Source organism: Procambarus clarkii, unplaced genomic scaffold (genome assembly GCF_040958095.1).
Source record: "Procambarus clarkii isolate CNS0578487 unplaced genomic scaffold, FALCON_Pclarkii_2.0 HiC_scaffold_153, whole genome shotgun sequence".
Lineage (NCBI taxonomy): Eukaryota > Metazoa > Arthropoda > Malacostraca > Decapoda > Cambaridae > Procambarus > Procambarus clarkii.
In genome coordinates, this window is record NW_027189186.1 from 146,838 (window position 1) to 166,027 (window position 19,190).

The following is a 19,190-nucleotide window of genomic DNA, read 5'->3' on the forward strand; positions in this document are numbered from 1 at the left end:
TTTGGTCAAATTTGTCCCAAACCTCCCTGCAGTTTTCAAAATATCCCAAAAATCCCAATTTCGAGTCCTGAGCCATATTTTGGAGACAAATTCTGGCTCTCTGCACATATTCGCAGTTTGAAATTACCACTTTTTTATACCCAACATATGCCAAGTACTGAAAGCGGCAATTGGTCACATTTGTCTCAATCCACCCGGCATTTTTCAAAATATCCCAAACATCCCAATTTCGAGGCCTGAGCCATATTTTGGAGCCAAATTCTGGCTCTCTGCACGTATTCGCAGTTTGAAATTACGACTTTTTTATACCCAACATATGCCAAGTACATGAATCGCGGCAGTTGAGTCACATTTCGCACAAACTCCCCCTGCAGTTTTCGAAATATCCCAAATATCCCAATATCGAGGCCTGAGCCATATTTTGGAGCCAAATTCTGGCTCTCTGCACGTATTCGCAGTTTGAAATTACGACTTTTTTCCCCAACATATGCCAAGTCCTGAAAGCGGCAGTAAGTCACATTTTGCACAAACTCCCCTGCAGTTTTCAAAATATCCTAAACATCCCAATTTCGAGGCATGAGCTATATTTTGGAGCCAAATTTTGGCTCTCTGCACATATTCGCAGTTTGAAATTACGAATATCCCAATTTCGATGCCTGAGCCATATTTTGGAGCCAAATTCTGGCTCCCTGCACGTATTCGCAGTTTGAAATTACGACTTTTTTATACCCAACATATGCCAAGTACTGATTGCGGCGTTTGGTCACTATTGTCCAAAACCCCCCCTGCAGTTTTCAAAATATTCCAAACATCCCAATTTCGAGGCCTGACCCGTATTTTGGAGCCAAATTCTGGCTCTATGCACGTATTCGTGGTTTGAAATTACGACATTTTATACCCAACATATGCCAAGTCCTGAAAGCGGCAGTGATTCACATTTCGCACAAACTCCCCTGCAGTTTTCGAAATATCCCAAATATTCCAATTTTCAGGCCTGAGCTATATTTCGGAGCCAAGTTCTGGCTCTCTGCACGTATTCGCAGTTTGAAATTACGACTTTTTATACCCAACATATGCCAAGTTCTGAAAGCGGTGTTTGGTCATATTTGTCCCAAAGCCCACTGAGGTTTTCAAAATATCCCAAACATCCCAATTTCGAGGACTGAGCACTATTTTGGAGCCAAATTCTGGCTCTATGCACGTATTCGCAGTTTGAAATTACGACTTTTTATACCCAACATATGCCAAGAACTGAAAGCAGCAGTGAGTCACATTTTGCACAAACTCCCCTGCAGTTTTCAAAATATCCCAAATATCCCAATTTCGAGGCCTGAGCCATGTTTTGGAGCCAAATTCTTGCTCTCTGCACGTATTCGCAGTTTGAAATTGCGACTTTTTTATACCCAACATATGCCAAGTACGGAAAGCGGCGTTTGGTCACATTTGTCCTAAACCTCCCTGCAGTTTTCAAAATATCCCAAACATCTCAATATCGAGACCTGAGCCATATTTTGGAGCCAACGTTTGGCTCTCTGCACGAATTCACAGTTTGATATTACGACGTTTTATACCCAACATTTGCCAAGTACTGAAAGTGGCAGTGAGTCACATTATGCGCAAACTCCCCTGCAGTTTTCGAAATATCCCAAATATCCCAATTTTAAGGCCTGATACTTATTTTGGAGCCAAATTCTGGCTCTCTGCACGTATTCGCAGTTTGAAATTACGACTTTTTTATACCCAACATATACCAAGTACTGAAAGTGGCAGTGAGTCACATTATGCGCAAACTCCCCTGCAGTTTTCGAAATATCCCAAATATCCCAATTTTAAGGCCTGATACTTATTTTGGAGCCAAATTCTGGCTCTCTGCACGTATTCGCAGTTTGAAATTACGACTTTTTTATACCCAACATATACCAAGTACTGAAAGTGGCAGTGTGTCACATTTTGCGCAAACTCCCCTGCAGTTTTCGAAATATCCCAAATATCCCAATTTTAAGGCCTGATACTTATTTTGGAGCCAAATTCTGGCTCTCTGCACGTATTCGCAGTGTGAAATTACGACTTTTTATACCCAACATATGCCAAGTCCTGAAAGCGGCAGTGAATCACATTTCGCACAAACTCCCCTGCAGTTTTCGAAATATCCCAAATATCCCAATTTTAAGGCCTGATACTTATTTTGGAGCCAAATTCTGGTTCTCTGCACGTATTCGCAGTTTGAAATTCCTCTTAGAGTTGGAGTTGGAGGGTTTTTGGATTTGGAATGAGGGAAGAGGCGGGCTGGATGAGGCAGTTTATGTCTTTGGAAATATTTGTAATCATTTTATTTAGAGATGAGTGTGAGCAGAAATGACACACTATAGTAGTAATTTATAGTGAAGATAATATTGTATTTCCAAATGAGAAAAAATTATGCGAGGCGAAAACTGGCATAATACATGCCAGATAAAAGTAGGTTGGCAACAACTCCTCAATAAAAGATTTGGTTGTGGAGGAGATTCCCGCCCGAAGGTCGGCCATCTTGGCGCACAGATTGAACGCCTCTGGCTGGACTTTCTTTCCACACCTCGCCTGGGGCTTGTCATGTTCACAGAAAATGGTACCATCCGTTTTCTATGTGCGGCGGCTGGGATGCCAGAGAGGGGAGGTAAACAAGAGAGCGTACAGGACGCCCGCCAAGCTTGGTAGCTACTAGTCATGTAATCATATTAAGTATTAAAGTCAGTAACCAAGTCATGACTTTACATCAACCCTACAACCAAGACTTCCTCAGTAACACACAAACACCACATTGGCGACGAGGATGAACTGTGAACGCAGGTATTATTGTGACTCGTCGTCTGCACATGATCCAGTAATTGGTTCCGCAAATCCACAACCCAGTTACCAAACCAGTATTTACCCAGGTATTTCCTAAATCTAAACTTATCTTCATTTAAAGCCTTATCAATAACTCCCTTGTTATGCCCATTCATCCACTTGTACACTTCAATCATGTCACGTTAAGGTTTTTCCAACATCTCTTCATATGGAAGCTTTCTAATTTGCGGGATTAACTTTGTCATCCTAACTGACGTGTTCTAGTGAATTATGTCCATTCTTTAGTATGGCGACCAAAACTGAACGGCATAATGTAAATGGGGCCTAAAAACAATACGTTAATAAACCCAGCCGACTTATTGCTAACTCTTCTATAAATAAATCTATGGGAAAGAAAAGCTCTCAGCCTGCTAACAAGAGTGTACAAATCCACAAGGGCCGGGACGAGGATTCGAACCTGCGTCCGAGAGCATCCCAGACGCTGCCGTAATCGACTGAGCTACGACATGGTCAAAAGGAGTTGAAACCGAAGATCTACTGAACATATTGGATCCTGCAGCCTCTCCGAGGCACAAACCAGTGTTAGTGTAACAAGAATGTGAAGTTGACTACGTCCATCTAGTTCCACCCGCTCCTCCCCAGAACTAGTTGTTAAATAAGCACTTTACCTTGACTCCTCTGATCCAACACTTGTCCACACGTGCCACACTCCTGAAAAAATATTTTTTACATATATTAAGGGCAAGTATAAGTAATTATTAAAATAAGGCACCAAACCGGGAAGGCTATGTAGCACCAGGGTAAGTATAAACAGTTTATTTCAAATACAATCGAGTAGGAAAATACAATTATGAATTTCAAGAACACTGGAACCAATCACTGGAAAAGGTGAAATTGCAATGGAGATTAATTAAAGATTGTATCAACAATAGCGAGTAGGCAAGACTGATAAGACTGCAATAGCCTAACGGAGTACATTTTTGTCTCCGACTCATGAGGCTATGGTTAAGCATCAATGTTCTTTTAAAGTTACATAAAAACACATTATCTTATTAGGGTCTTCCACTAAAAACAAACCTTTAGCTAATCTTAGATAAACGTACTGTGTATTATTAATTTATTTAGCTGTTTATTGGCCTAAATTATATAAATAACATGCTTAAAACCTCTTAAGTACAGTATATGGTCTCTGAGCACCAAACCAACGTTAGAAGCCTAGTGATTACATTGTCAAAAAGGACCATTTACAGGTGAAACCATTTCATATCGCAGAGTAAACAAGATGGAAACAATTATCTTCCACATTTATTTGCACAATTGCCATCCTGATATGACCACTCCATCGCCCTAGTCGTTAACACACTAAGTGCAGGCGATGAGTCACAATAACGTGGCTGAAGTAGTTTGACCAGGCCACACACTAGCAGGTGAAGGGATGACGACGTTTCGGTCCATCCTGGACCATTCTCAAGTCGACTTGAGAATGGTCCAGGACCGAAACGTCGTCGTCAACACACTAAACAATCTAGGGTGACTTGTTGCTAAACATTACAAGTCACCTTTACCTTAGCTACAAAACACGTTGTGCATATTATCACACTACCTTTAATGTCATAATGCAGCAGTTTACGCGCTCAAAATACAGATAGACAAAATTCTCAGGAACCATAGGGGAACCTTTGACAAGCCGCCGGCTTCCTGTTGCCGTAGAGGGCACTATGGAGAAATGGTGGCCCTCTGGTAAATTTAAGTCAATATTACCTAGGAGTTATGATGTACTAGCCATTGAACATCTGGGACTCACAGTTAATATGAAAACAATCCTTAAGAATAGTTAAACGAATCTTTGACTGAAACGAACAACGTTGAATATTCAACTGTACGAGTCTCTGTTGTGGTCCCATCTGGCCTACTGTGTCCTAATATGGAAACCTCACTTCAAAAACACATCAATGATTTTCAGCTTTGGAGAAAGTTCAAGACAGCAACAACAATCATGCCAGAACTTGTTCAACTGTCACTACCACGAATCTTTGAAGGACTAACACTATAAAAGTTTAAATTGTTATAGATTTAGATAGATTAGCCTATAAATTTTCCTAGAAATTACCTACTTAATATTATCTGTTAAATTAAGGACCTGGCCGAAGTGCTATGCGTACTAGTGGCTTTACAAGAATGTAAACACACAGGGCTATGTACTCCTTGTCACCTGTCCTCTTAAAAATAGCGTCGCTTTTGGCCGTTTACCCGTAAGGCCGAATATGGACGTAATTTGGAAATGAAAACAAAATGAAAATAAATTTGGGCTTTTTTTCAACAACAATAAGTTAAGGGTCCTCTGGTAGGTTAGGTGGGCAGGAAATTCTCATAAAGTTTCAAAACGTTATGAAAAATGTCAATGGAAAGAATCCTCTTCTAAGCTGGCCGAGTAAGCCGGACGACTCAAACAGAAAACGGAACCGTGCGTCACTTTTGTGAGTCGATTTCATTTCAAATTACGTCCAAATTTGGCCATAGTGCCGCGCATACCAGCCAAAAGTGACGTTAGTTTTAAGAGGACGGGTTGATCAGAAACCCAATATAACTTGTAGTTATATAAATAAATAAATAACAGCCGAGGCCTTTGTAATACTGACCAAGTTGGAGGTCATTAATACAGACCACTTCTCTAAAATATCATATTTGACACAGGCTGGACAACAGCTTCAAGCTCAACAAGCCACAATGTAACACAGAAAATAGATGTGTTGTTTCCCCCATAGGATTATTAACCCATGAACCCGCTTAACCACTCAAGTCGTAAATGCCGAGTCATTCCTCTTGTTCACAATATACACAAGACAAATCCTCAATAAAATAAGGGTGGAGGGAGTAGGAAGGCTGACCTTTGACAAGGTGCCGCCGTCCTGTCCCCGTCGAGGCCACTGTAGATGGTGGCCCTTAGGTCAATTCATCATAGGAGCCCTTCTCCTTCCATCATTCTGAATCATGCTCATCGTACTAACCTGCACCCCCTCAATCCCCCCCCCCCCCCCACCATCTTCACACAATCTGTGGCCAACATTTCTCGTTTCATTCAGATTTTCATCAAAATATGTAGAAGATTTCTCTTTGGGTTGTTTTAAGGGGCCTGACAGCCGAGTGGAGAGTGCTCCGGATTCGTAATCCTGAGGTTCCGGGGTCGATCCCCGGTGGAGGCTGAAACAAATGGACACTTTCTTTCACCCTGATGACCCTGTATACCTATCAGTAAATAAGTACCTGGGAGTTAGACAGCTGCTATGGGCTGTTTCCTGGGGATGTGTAAGAAAAAGAAGGCCTGGTCGAGGACAGGGCCGCGGGGGATGCTAAGCCCTGAAATCATCTCAAGATAACCTTAAGATTGCTGGCTAGCTACTGGCATGGCTATTAAGGCCACCACAAGCGCCCTAATGACTTAACTAGCGGGTACACCTATGGCTGCCACCTGACAATCTCCTCTATATTTTGTCTAAATACATAAAATATACAAAATAATAACGAATAACAACATGAAGTACACACCCCGAACAATTCTTTCTATATTATGATTGAGTAATGATATCTGTAACACATTTATTTTTTGCTCACTGGTAATCAACGTGACACTTGCCAGGCGGCGGCTGGTCTACAAATGAGCCACACGTTAAGAAGCGGGACTCCCAGACGCGCCACTCACCCTTACTTCACTATAATATCTAAACTGTCAACCTCTAATACAGTTAAGCATCTGACCACCAGAGGGGCTAATGCTCCCCTGTTATTACGCCATCCATATAATGATTGTTCTCATTATTCATTGTTGCAACGTTTAAATACATTCAACACTGTAGTGACAATGTCAGACCTCGAAGGAAGAATTGAAACACCCTTCTTTAGATGTATTATTAATTACGAAAATACTTAAGGAAATTCCTGTTTCAATTCTTCCTTCGTGGTCTGACACTGTCGTCACCATTTTCATCACGTGTTAATTGTCTTGTGATTTACACGCAGATTTTGTAGTGTATATACGACAACTTCAGGAAAGTAATGAGTAGCGGATTTAGTCTAAACAATAATATATGCTCTTTGTTTTTAGTGCCAAATTATCTGGCAAATATACATTTGGAGATGTAGCTCAATCCTTCCTGTAGCCCAATCTTTCCTGTAGCCCAATCCTTCTTGTAGCCCAATCCTTCCTGTAGACCAATCCTTCCTGTAGCTCAATCCTTCCTGTAGCCCAATCTTTCCTGTAGCCCAATCCTTCTTGTAGACCAATCCTTCCTGTAGCCCAATCCTTCCTGTAGCCCAATCCTTCCTTCCAAATCTGATTTGTATTATAATATTATTGGAGGTGTTGTGGTTTCTGTTCTAGGTTCAGGATTGTACCTGGTCCAGGTGTCATCTTATGTTGCGTTTATTTCTTTGTTGCTATATCCATTGTTCACCAACACTTCAGTTAACTTTCAAACTCCCTACTGACGTTGCTCCATTCTGAGCAGTGGGTAAGGGCTCGACGAATATAAGTGTTTAGAACACTGGCTTTGTGTCTTTGGGAGCACTCACTCCTACTGTTTAGGCATAATCCTATGTTTGTAGGCTTAGTATATACGCTACTGCTTAGAGATGCTCCTGTTAAATTGTGTGTTTATTTTTCTACTTATACTGAATCCTTTTAAAGTGTGTCCTTATCTGTCATTTGCATCAAACTTCATCCCTCCCACTAACCTGTTTGGTAGTGAGTTCTGCTAATCGTGGATTGCTGTTACGTAGCTCATTTAGCTTCATAATAGTTGGATGGCTGAAATAAAAAGGCTTCAATTAAACAGAGCAGAAATTTATGAGAATGATGTTCAAAAATACCAAATAGTTATTATTTTATCTGTAGAAAACGATGTCTTACAGACAGGGTAAAAAAAAAATGAATGTAATGAAACATCATTTACTTGGCGAGAGCCAGAGGTTCCCTGGAGCTATCCAGGCTGATATGGATATATTAGATTTTGGCATCAGTCAGTGTGAATGGAGTTCTACTGAATTACAATCTCTCAGCAAATGAACTTTTTTTCACCCTCATTGTTTGCTGTGATCGCCAACATGGTATTTAGAAAAAGTTGATCTGCTGCTGACCTCTTGCTAAATCTCTCCATTAAGTGACATTAGACACTGGATGAATCATAGATCAGCAGTGTTGTTGATCTAAATATAGCAGGTGCATCTGAGTGGGTTTGGATTAGTAGGAAAGCATCACGCACTAGCCCCTATCAGTCACCATTCTGCAATATAAAAAAAATCCCCCATGCTTTCCACATCACTTTTTTATAACCAACATATGCCAAGTTCTGAAAGCGGCGTTTGGTCACATTTGTCCCAATCCCCACTACAGTTTTCAAAATATCCCAAACATCTCAATTTTGAGGCCTGAGCCATATTTTCGAGCCAAATTCTGGCTCTCTGCACGTATTCGCAGTTTTAAATTACGACTTTTTTATACACAACATATGCCAAGTCTTGATAGCGGCAGTGAGTCACATTTTGCACAAACTCCCCTGCAGCTTTCAAAATATCCGAAATATTCCAATTTCGAGGCCTGAGCCATATTTTGGAGCCAAATTCTGGCTCTCTGCACGTATTCGCAGTTTTAAATTACGACTTTTTTATACCCAACATATGCGATGTACTGAAAGCGGCGTTTGGTGACATTTGACCCAAACCTCCCTGCAGTTTTCAAAATATCCTAAACATCCCAATTTCGAGGCCTGAGCCGTATTTTCGAGCCAAATTCTGGCTCTATGCACGTATACGCAGTTTGAAATTACGACTATTTTATACCCAACATATGCCAAGTATTGAAAGCGCCGTTTGGACACGTATGTCCGAAACCCCCCTGCAGTTTTCAAAATATCCGAAACATCCCAATTTCGAGGCCTGAGCTATATTTTGGAGCCAAATTCTCGCTCTCTGCACGTATTCGCAGTTTGAAATTACGACTTTATATACCCAACACATTCCAAGTACTGAAAGCGGTGTTTGGTCACATTTGTCCCAAACCTCCCTGCAGTTTTCAAAATATCTCAAATATCCTAATTTCGAGGCCTGAGCCATATTATAGAGCCAAATTCTGGATCTCTGCACGTATTCACAGTTTGAAATTACGACTTTTTATACCCAACATATGCCAAGTACTGAAAGCGGCGTTTGGTTACATCTGTCACAAACCTCCCTACAGTTTACAAAATATCCCAAACATCCCAATTTCGAGGCCTGAGCCATATTTTGGAGCCAAATACAAGCTCTTTGCACGTATTCGCAGTTTGAAATTACGACTTTTTATACCCAACATATGGCAAGTACTGAAAGCGGCGTTTGGTTACATCTGTCCCAAACTCCCCTGCAGTTTTCAAAATATCCCAAACATCCCAATTTCGAGGCCTGAGCCGTATTTTGGAGCCAAATTCTGGCTCTATGCACGTATTCGCAGTTTGAAATTACGACTTTTTATACCCAACATATACCAAGTACTGAAAGCGGCATTTGGTCACATTTGTCCCAAACCTCCCAGCAGTTTTCAAAATATCCCAAACATCCCAATTTCGAGGCCTGAGCCATATTTTGGAGCCAAATTCTGGCTCTATGCACGTATTCGCAGATTGAAATTACGACTTTTTTATACCCAACATATACCAAGTACTGAAAGCGGCGTTTGGTCACATTTGTCTCAATCCTTCTTGCAGTTTTCAAAATATCCCAAACATCCCAATTTCGAGGCCTGAGCCATATTTTGGAGCCAAATTCTGGCTCTCTGCACGTATTCGTAGTTTGAAATTGCGACTTTTTTATACCCAACATATGCCAATTACTGAAAGCGGCGTTTGGTGACATTTGTCCCATACCCTCCTGCAGTTTTCAAAATATCCTAAACATCCCAATTTCGAGGCCTGAGCCGTACTTTGGAGCCAAATTCTGGCTCTATGCACGTATACGCAGTTTGAAATTACGACTTTTTTATACCCAACATATGCCAAGTACTGAAAGCGGCAGTGAGTCACATTTCGCACAAACTCCCCTGCAGTTTTCGATATATCCCAAATATCCCAATTTCGAGGCTTGAGCAATATTTTGGAGCGAAATTCTGGCTCTCTGCACGTATTCGCAGTTTGAAATTACGACTTTTTTATACCCAACATATGCCAAGTACTGAAAGCGGCGTTTGGTCACATTTGTCCCAAACCCCCCCTGCAGTTTTCAAAATATCCCAAACATCCCAATTTCGAGGCCTTAGCCATATTTTGGAGCCAACTTCTGGCTCTCTGCACGTATTCGCGGTTTGAAATTACGACTTTTTTATAGCCAACATGTGCCTAGTAATGAAAGTGGCGTTTGGTCACATATATCCCAAACCCCCCAGCAGTTTTCAAAATATCCCAAACATCACAATTTCGAGGCCTGAGCCATATTTTGGAGCCAAATTCTGGCTCTCTGCACGTATTCGCAGTTTGAAATTACGACTTTTTATACCCAACAAATGCCAAGTTCTGTAAGCAGCGTTTGGTCATATTTGTCCCAAACTCCCCTGCAGTTTTCAAAATATCCCAAACTACCCAATTTCGAGGACTGAGCAATATTTTGGAGCCAAATTCTGGCTCTATGCACGTATTCGCAGTTTGAAATTACGACTTTTTATACCCAGCATATGCCAAGTCTTGATAGCGGCAGTGAGTCACATTTTGCACAAACTCCCCTGCAGTTTTGGAAACATCCCAAATATCCCAATTTCGAGGCCTGAGCTATATTTTGGAGCCAAATTCTGGCTCGCTGCACGTATTCGACGTTTGAAATTACGACTTTTTTATAGCCAACATGTGCCTTGTAATGAAAGCGGCGTTTGGTCACATATATCCCAAACCCCCCTGCAGTTTTCAAAATATCCCAAACATCCCAATTTCGAGGCCTGAGCCATATTTTGGAGCCAAATTCTCGCTCTCTGCACGTATTCGCATTTTGAAATTACGAATCTATATACCCAACATATGCCAAGTACTGAAAGCGGCGTTTGGTCACATTTGTCCCAAACCTCCCTGCAGTTTTCAAAATATCCCAAATATCCTAATTTCGAGGCCTGAGCCATATTATAGAGCCAAATTCTGGCTCTCTGCACGTATTCGCAGTTTGAAATTACGACTTTTTTTACCCAACATATGCCAAGTACTGAAAGCGGCGTTTGGTTACATCTGTCCCAAACCCAGCTGCAGTTTTCAAAATATCCCAAACATCCCAATTTCGAGGCCTGAGCCGTATTTTGGAGCCAAATTATGGCTAATGCACATATTCGCAGTTTGAAATTACGACTTTTTATACCCAACATATGCCAAGACCTGAAAGCGGCAGTGAGTCAGATTTTGCACAAACTCCCTTGCAGTTTTCAAAATATCCCAAATATTCCAATTTCTAGGCCTGAGCCATATTTTGGAGCCAAATTCTGGCTCTCTGCACGTATTCGCAGTTTCAAATTACGACTTTTTTATACCCAACATATACCAAGTACTGAAAGCGGCGTTTGGTCACATTTGTCTCAATCCTTCTTGCAGTTTTCAAAATATCCCAAACATCCCAATTTCGAGGCCTGAGCCATATTTTGGAGCCAAATTCTGGCTCTCTGCACGTATTCGTAGTTTGAAATTGCGACTTTTTTATACCCAACATATGCAAAGTACTGAAAGTGGCATTTGGTGACATTTGTCCCATACCCTCCTGCAGTTTTCAAAATATCCTAAACATCCCAATTTCGAGGCCTGAGCCGTATTTTGGAGCCAAATTCTGGCTCTATGCACGTATACGCAGTTTGAAATTACGACTTTTTATACCCAGCATATGCCAAGTCCTGATAGCGGCAGTGAGTCACATTTTGCACAAACTCCCCTGCAGTTTTGGAAACATCCCAAATATCCCAATTTCGAGGCCTGAGCTATATTTTGGAGCCAAATTCTGGCTCTCTGCACGTATTCTCAGTTTGAAATTACGACTTTTTTATACCCAACATATGCGAAGTACTGAAAGCGGCGTTTGGTGACATTTGTCCCAAACCCCACTGCAATTTTCAAAATATCCTAAACATCCCAATTTAGAGGCGTGAGCCGTATTTTGGAGCCAAATTCTGGCTCTATGCACGTATACACAGTTTGAAATAACGACTTTTTATTCCCAACACATGCCAAGTCCTGATAGCGGCAGTGAGTCACATTTTGGACAAACTCCACTGCAGTTTTCGAAATATCCCTAATATCCCAATTTCGAGGCCTGAGCTATATTTTGGAGCCAAATTCTGGCTCTCTGCACGTATTCGCCGTTTGAAATTACGACTATTTTATACCCAACATATGCCAAGTATTGAAAGCGCCGTTTGGACACGTATGTCCGAAACCCCCCTGCAGTTTTCAAAATATCCCAAACATCCCAATTTCGAGGCCTGAGCTATATTTTGGAGCCAAATTCTCGCTCTCTGCACGTATTCGCAGTTTGAAATTACGACTTTATATACCCAACACATTCCAAGTACTGAAAGCGGTGTTTGGTCACATTTGTCCCAAACCTCCCTGCAGTTTTCAAAATATCTCAAATATCCTAATTTCGAGGCCTGAGCCATATTATAGAGCCAAATTCTGGATCTCTGCACGTATTCACAGTTTGAAATTACGACTTTTTATACCCAACATATGCCAAGTACTGAAAGCGGCGTTTGGTTACATCTGTCACAAACCTCCCTACAGTTTACAAAATATCCCAAACATCCCAATTTCGAGGCCTGAGCCATATTTTGGAGCCAAATACAAGCTCTTTGCACGTATTCGCAGTTTGAAATTACGACTTTTTATACCCAACATATGGCAAGTACTGAAAGCGGCGTTTGGTTACATCTGTCCCAAACTCCCCTGCAGTTTTCAAAATATCCCAAACATCCCAATTTCGAGGCCTGAGCCGTATTTTGGAGCCAAATTCTGGCTCTATGCACGTATTCGCAGTTTGAAATTACGACTTTTTATACCCAACATATACCAAGTACTGAAAGCGGCATTTGGTCACATTTGTCCCAAACCTCCCAGCAGTTTTCAAAATATCCCAAACATCCCAATTTCGAGGCCTGAGCCATATTTTGGAGCCAAATTCTGGCTCTATGCACGTATTCGCAGATTGAAATTACGACTTTTTTATACCCAACATATACCAAGTACTGAAAGCGGCGTTTGGTCACATTTGTCTCAATCCTTCTTGCAGTTTTCAAAATATCCCAAACATCCCAATTTCGAGGCCTGAGCCATATTTTGGAGCCAAATTCTGGCTCTCTGCACGTATTCGTAGTTTGAAATTGCGACTTTTTTATACCCAACATATGCCAATTACTGAAAGCGGCGTTTGGTGACATTTGTCCCATACCCTCCAGCAGTTTTCAAAATATCCTAAACATCCCATTTTCGAGGCCTGAGCCGTACTTTGGAGCCAAATTCTGGCTCTATGCACGTATACGCAGTTTGAAATTACGACTTTTTTATACCCAACATATGCCAAGTACTGAAAGCGGCAGTGAGTCACATTTCGCACAAACTCCCCTGCAGTTTTCGAAATATCCCAAATATCCCAATTTCGAGGCTTGAGCAATATTTTGGAGCGAAATTCTGGCTCTCTGCACGTATTCGCAGTTTGAAATTACGACTTTTTTATACCCAACATATGCCAAGTACTGAAAGCGGCGTTTGGTCACATTTGTCCCAAACCCCCCCTGCAGTTTTCAAAATATCCCAAACATCCCAATTTCGAGGCCTTAGCCATATTTTGGAGTCAACTTCTGGCTCTCTGCACGTATTCGCGGTTTGAAATTACGACTTTTTTATAGCCAACATGTGCCTAGTAATGAAAGTGGCGTTTGGTCACATATATCCCAAACCCCCCAGCAGTTTTCAAAATATCCCAAACATCACAATTTCGAGGCCTGAGCCATATTTTGGAGCCAAATTCTGGCTCTCTGCACGTATTCGCAGTTTGAAATTACGACTTTTTATACCCAACAAATGCCAAGTTCTGTAAGCAGCGTTTGGTCATATTTGTCCCAAACTCCCCAGCAGTTTTCAAAATATCCCAAACTACCCAATTTCGAGGACTGAGCAATATTTTGGAGCCAAATTCTGGCTCTATGCACGTATTCGCAGTTTGATATTACGATTTTTATACCCAACATATGCCAAGTACTGAAAGCGCCAGTGAGTCACATTTTGCACAAATTCCCCTGCAGTTTTCGAAATTCCCCAAAAATCCCAATTTCGAGGCATGAGCCATATTTTGGAGCCAAACTCAGGCTCTCTGCACGTATTCGCAGTTTGAAATTACGACTTTTTTATACCCAATATATGCCAAGTACTGAAAGCGGCAGTGAGTCACATTTCGCACAAACTCCCCTGCAGTTTTCGAAATTCCCCAAAAATCCCAATTTCGAGGCCTGAGCTATATTTTGGAGCCAAATTCTGGCTCTCTGCACGTATTCGCCGTTTGAAATTACGACTATTTTATACCCAACATATGCCAAGTAATGAAAGCGCCGTTTGGTCACATATGTCCGAAACCCCCTTGCAGTTTTCAAAATATCCCAAACATCCCAATTTCGAGGCCAGAACCATATTTTGGACCCAAATTTTGGCTCTCTGCACGTATTCGCCGTTTGAAATTACGATTTTTTATAGCCAACATGTGCCTAGTAATGAAAACGGCGTTTGGTCACATACATCCCAAACCCCCCTGCAGTTTTCAAAATATCCCAAACATCCCAATTTCGAGGCCTGAGCCATATTTTGGAGCCAAATTCTGGCTCTCTGCACGTATTCTCAGTTTGAAATTACGACTTTTTTATACCCAACATATGTGAAGTACTGAAAGAAGCGTTTGGTGACATTTGTGACAAACCCCCCTGCAGTTTTCAAAATATCCTAAACATCCCAATTTCGAGGCCTGAGCCGTATTTTGGAGCCAAATTCTGGCTCTATGCACGTATACACAGTTTGAAATAACGACTTTTTACACCCAACATATGCCAAGTCTTGATAGCGGCAGTGAGTCACATTTTGCACAAACTCCCCTGCAGTTTTCGAAATATCCCAAATATCCCAATTTCGAGGCCTGAGCTATATTTTGGAGCCAAATTCTGGCTCTCTGCACGTATTCGCCGTTTGATATTACTTCTTTTTTATACCCAACATATGCCAAGTAATGAAAGCGGCGTTTGGTCACATATGTCCCAAACCCCCCCTGCAGTTTTCAAAATATCCAAAACATCCCAATTTCGAGACCTGAGCCATATTTTGTAGCCAAATTTTGGCTCTCTGCACGTATTCGCACTTTGAAATTACGACTTTTTATACCTAACATATGCAAAGTTCTGAAAGTGCGTTTGGTCATATTTTTCCCAAACCCCCCTGCAGTTTTCAAAATATCCCAAACATCCCAATTTTGAGGCCTGAGCCGTATTTTGGAGAAAAATTCTGGCTCTATGCACGTATTCGCAGTTTGAAATTACGACTTTTTTATACCCAACATATACCAAGTACTGAAAGCTGCATTTGGTCATATTTGTCTCAATCCTTCTTGCAGTTTTCAAAATATCTCAAACATCCCAATTTCGAGGCCTGAGCCATATTTTGGAGCCAAATTCTGGCTCTCTGAACGAATTCGTATTTTGAAATTACGACTTTTTTATACCCAACATATGCCAAGTACTGAAATCGGCGTTTTGTCAAATTTGTCCCAATTCCCCCTGCAGTTTTCAAAATATCCCAAACATCTCAATTTCGAGGCCTGAGCCATATTTTGGAGCCAAATTCTGGCTCTCTGAACGAATTCGTATTTTGAAATTACGACTTTTTTATACCCAACATATGCGAAGTACTGAAATGTTTGGTGACATTTGTCCCAAACCCCCCTGCAGTTTTCAAAATATCCTAAACATCCCAATTTCGAGGCCTGAGCCATATTTTGGAGCCAAATTCTGGCTCTCTGAACGAATTCGTATTTTGAAATTACGACTTTTTTATACCCAACATATGCGAAGTACTGAAATGTTTGGTGACATTTGTCCCAAACCCCCCTGCAATTTTCAAAATATCCTAAACATCCCAATTTCGAGGCCTGAGTCGTATTTTGGAGCCAAATTCTGGCTCTATGCACGTATACACAGTTTGAAATTATGACTTTTTATACCCAGCATATGCCAAGTCCTGATAGCGGCAGTGAGTCACATTTTGCACAAACTCCCCTGCAGTTTTCAAAATATCAGAAATATCCTAATTTCGAGGCCTGAGCCATATTTTGGAGCCAAATTCTCGCTCTCAGCACGTATTCGCATTTTGAAATTACGACTTTATATACCCAACATATGCCAAGTACTGAAAGGGGCGTTCTGTCACATTTGTCCCAAACCTCCCTGCAGTTTACAAAATATCCCAAACATACCAATTTTGAGGCCTGAGCCATATTTTGGAGCCAAATTCAAGCTCTTTGCACGTATTCACAGTTTGAAATTACGACTTTTTATACCCAACATATGCCAAGTACTGAAAGCGGCGTTTGGTTACATCTGTCCCAAACCCCCCATCAGTTTTCAAAATATCCCAAACATCCCAATTTCGAGGCTTGAGCCATATTTTGGAGCCAAATTCTGGCTCTCTGAACGTATTCGCACTTTGAATTTACGACTTTTTATACCCAACATATGCAAAGTTCTGAAAGCGGCGTTTGGTCATATTTGTCGCAAACCCCCCTGCAGTTTTCAAAATATCCCAAACATCCCAATTTCGAGGCCTGAGCCAAATTTTGGAGCCAAATTCTGGCTAATGCACATATTCGCAGTTTGAAATTACGACTTTTATACCCAACATATGCCAAGTCCTGAAAGCGGCAGTGAGTCACATTTTGCACAAACTCTCTTGCAGTTTTCAAAATATCCCAAATATTCCAATTTCTAGGCCTGAGCCATATTTTGGAGCCAAATTCTGGCTCTCTGCACGTATTCGCAGTTTGAAATTACGACTTTATATACCCAACATATTCCAAGTACTGAAAGCGGCGTTTGGTCACATTTGTCCCAAACCTCCCTGCAGTTTTCAAAATATCCCAAACATCCCAATTTCGAGGCCTGAGCCATATTTTGGAGCCAAATTCTGGCTCTCTGCACGTATTCGCATTTTTAAATTACGACTTTTTTATAACCAACATATGCGAAGTACTGAGAGCGGCGTTTGTGAACATTTGTCCCAAACCCCCCTGCAGTTTTCAAAATATCCCAAACAACCCAATTTCGAGGTCTGAGCCATATTTTAGAGTCAAATTCTTGCTCCATGCAAGTATTCGCGGTTTGAAATTACGACATTTTATACCCAACATATGCCAAGTCTTGAAAGCGGCAGTGAGTCACATTTCCAACAAACTCCCCTGCAGTTTTCGAAATATCCCAAATATCCCAATTTTGAGGCCTGAGCCATATTTTGGAGCCAAATTCTGGCTCTCTGCACGTATTCGCAGTTTGAAATTACGACTTTTTATACCCAACATATGCCAAGTACTGAAAGCGGCAGTGAGTCACATTTTGCTCAAACCCCCCTGCAGTTTTCAAAATATCCCAAACATCCCACTTTCAAGGCCTGAGCCATATTTTGGAGCCAAATTCAAGCTCTCTGCACGTATTCGCAGTTTGAAATTACGACTTTTTATACCCAACATATGCCAAGTTCTGTAAGCGGCGTTTGGTCATATTTGTCCCAAACCCCCCTACAGTTTTCGAAATACCCCAAACATCCCAATTTCGAGGCGTGAGCCATATTTTGGAGCCAAACTCAGGCTCTCTGCACGTATTCGCAGTTTGAATTTACGACTTTTAATTTATACCCAACATATGCCAAGTACTGAAAGCGGCAGTGAGTCACATTTCGCACAAACTCCCCTGCAGTTTTCGAAATATCCCAAATATCCCAATTTCGAGGCTTGAGCAATATTTTGGAGCCAAATTCTGGCTCTCTGTACGTATTCGCAGTTTGAAATTACGAATTTTTTATACCCAACAAATGCCAAGTACTGAAAGCGGCGTTTGGTCACATTTGTCCCAAACCCCCCTGCAGTTTTCAAAATATCCCAAACATCATAATAACGAGGCCTGAGCCATATTTTGGAGCCAAGTTCTGGCTCTCTGCACGTATTCGCAGTTTGAAATTACAACTGTTTTTTACCCAACATTTACCAAGTACTGAAAGAGGCGTTTGGTCAAAATTGTCCCAAACCCACCTGCAGTTTTCAAAATATCCCAAACATCCCAATTTCGAGGCCTGAGCCATATTTTGAAACCAAATTCTGTCTCAATTCACGTATTCGCGGTTTGAAATTACGATATTTTATACCCAACATATGCCAAGTCCTGAAAGCGGCAGTGAGTCACATTTCGCACAAACTCCTCTGCAGTTTTCAAAATATCCCAAACATCATAATAACGAGGCCTGAGCCATATTTTGGAGCCAAGTTCTGGCTCTCTGCACGTATTCGCAGTTTGAAATTACAACTGTTTTTTACCCAACATATACCAAGTACTGAAAGCAGTGTTTGGTCACATTTGTCCCAAACCCCCCTGCAGTTTTCGAAATATCCCAAATATCCCAATTTCGAGGCCTGAGCCATATTTTGGAGCCAAATTCTGGCTCTCTGCACGCATTCGCAGTTTGAAATTACGAATTTTTATACCCAACATATGCCAAGTACTGAAAGCGGCAGTGAGTCACATTTTGCTCAAACTCCCCTGCAGTTTTCAAAAAATCCCAAACATCCCACTTTCATGGCCTGAGCCATATTTTGGAGCCAAATTCAAGCTCTCTGCACGTATTCGCAGTTTGAAATTATGAATTTTTATACCCAACATATGCCAAGTTCTGTAAGCAGCGTTTGGTCATATTTGTCCCAAACCCCCCTGCAGTTTTCAAAATATCCCAAACATCCCAATTTCGAGGACTGAGCAATATTTTGGAGCCAAATTCTGGCTCTATGCACGTATTCGCGGGTTGAAATTACGACATTTTATACCCAACATATGCCAAGTCCTGAAAGCGGCAGTGAGTCACATTTCGCACAAACTCCCCTGCAGTTTTCGTAATATCCCAAATATCCCAATTTCGAGGCCTGAGCCATATTTTGGAGCCAAATTCAGGCTCTCTGCACGTATTCGCAGTTTGAAATTACGACTTTTTTATACCCAACATATGCCAAGTACTGAAAGCGGCGTTTGGTCACATTTGTCCCAAACCCCCCCTGCAGTTTTCAAAATATCCCAAACATCCCAATTT

At 41.4% G+C, this 19,190-nt stretch overlaps 1 protein-coding gene across 4 annotated transcripts in view; it reads right to left on the reverse strand.

Annotated features, from left to right (window-relative positions):
* LOC138361038 (beta-lactamase-like protein 2 homolog) overlaps positions 1-19,190 on the reverse strand; it is a 430,568-nt gene that overhangs the window by 126,525 nt on the left and 284,853 nt on the right. For 3 of the 4 annotated variants that reach the window (XM_069320506.1, XM_069320503.1, XM_069320509.1), the window contains exon 2: positions 3,495-3,537. The exons of the other annotated variant lie outside the window; for it this stretch is intronic. The gene's annotated coding sequence lies outside the window, so the exon portion shown is untranslated. The remainder of the gene's footprint in view (positions 1-3,494; positions 3,538-19,190) is intronic. 4 annotated transcript variants of the gene reach the window in all.